Source organism: Mirounga angustirostris, unplaced genomic scaffold (genome assembly GCF_029215605.1).
Source record: "Mirounga angustirostris isolate CCGP_5_RB_7025 unplaced genomic scaffold, mMirAng1.0.hap1 SCAF_11, whole genome shotgun sequence".
NCBI lineage: Eukaryota > Metazoa > Chordata > Mammalia > Carnivora > Phocidae > Mirounga > Mirounga angustirostris.
The window spans coordinates 116477678-116479581 of record NW_026991719.1 but is presented as its reverse complement, the minus strand read 5'-3'; positions in this window follow the sequence as shown (position 1 = coordinate 116479581).

Sequence of the window (1904 nt, the reverse complement as noted above, 5' to 3'; positions counted from 1 at the left end):
ACATATAGATAAATGGGCATTTTTTCTGGGTCCTTCATTCTGTTGTCATACCAGGTAGCATTCAAAATTGTTATATGCAAACAATGAATCATGGAACACTACATCAAAAACTAATGATGTTGGACTCTGAGAAACAAACTGAAGGTTCTAGAGGGGAGGAGCGTGGGGGGAAGGGTTAGCCTGGTGATGGGTATTAAGGAGGGCATGTACTGCATGGAGCACTGGGTGTTATATGCAAACAATGAATCATGGATCACTACATCAAAAACTAATGATGTAATGTATGGTGATTAACATAACATAATAAAATTTTAAAAAATGTAAAAAAAATGTAAAAAAAACCCCCCAAATTGTTAAACCCAAATAAATAATAAATGATCATTCTTTTAATCTTAAAAAATATTTAGAGATGCATAAAGGGGTATAGGTCCTTGGATGTTTGTCATTATCTTTAATAATAGAAAAATAAAACTTTTACATAATGAATACTCCAAACAATGAAAGATTGATTAAAACAGACACTATATTCAGACCATGAAATAATGTGCCCTCTTTGACCTGGCAGACATAAACTTGCTGACGTGGAGATATGTTCACAACTTATTGGGGAAAAATTATTCAGTTACAACAATAAGATCACATTTTATTTATTTATTTATTTAAAGATTTTATTTATTTATTGGGGGGGGAGAGCACAGAAGGAGAGTGAGAGGGAGAAGTAGACTCCCTGCTGAGCAGAGAGCCTGATGTGGGACTTGATCCCAGGACCCTGAGATCATGACCTGAGCCGAAGGCAAACGCTTCACCAACTGAGCCACCCAGGCGCCCTGATCCCATTCTATTGAAAAATATCATATTATAATATACACAGAGAAAAACATCTGAAATGATAGGCACTAAATTGATAAAAGGTGGTTATTTCAATGAAGTGGGATATTTATTTTCTTTCCCCCCATTTGTATTTTTTTCATTACTCAAAATATTTTCCTAGGCAACTGTTGCAATAATGCTGTTCATCTCAGCTTGTAGTAAAAAGAGCGTTTGCTTTGAGGCCATACTGAACCCTAGTTCAAATTTTGTTCCCAGTATTTTCTGGTCATGTGCTCATGTACTGTCTCTGAGCCTTAGGTTTTGCATCTACAAAATTGGAATGAGTCATGAAACTGCTATGTGGAATACATTAGTGTATGTGAAGATAGCACATTAGAAAGTAGTGAAACATGGTAGTTATTGGTAGTAATGATCTACAGTACTCAAATAATACCGCACAATGCCCTGGGAGAACACAATGCTATGAAAGACAATGCATCTCACAGAAAAGACACAGCAACGTAGCATAGAAGTCTCATGTCAGAATTGGGTATGATAGAGAGACTGTCTTAAATCATTTTTCCAATAAATCATTCCTACAGACAGTGAAGTAGAATGACAGTTTTGTCAGAGATTTTCTTCTTGGGAGTCTGTCCCCAGAACATGTGTTGTGCAATTATACACACCTCTGTGTGTGTGTGTGTGCACATGCACATGTGTGTGCTTGTATTCAATTTGGCTTGTGGTTGTATTGCTCCATAATAAAATAACAGTGCTCAATACATTTTGATTTGAAGAGAATGGTGACAATTTATGATATTGAATCACTGTGTGAAGTCAAATAACTTTGGGCTAGGTTTCAGGAAATAGGACACTTAAAAGGTCATGTTTTATAGCTAAAATTTACTCTGCTATAATTTTGAATAATAAATCATCGTGGAACTTACCAAAAGTTCAAAGCCAGATTTTTCTATGGTTACCATAGTGAACATAGTGAATAGCAAAGAACTTGAAGATTAATTGTAATCCATTTTAAAATAAAGCTATGTTATAAATTGTATAATTATTAGTATACACATTTTGAATTTTTATCA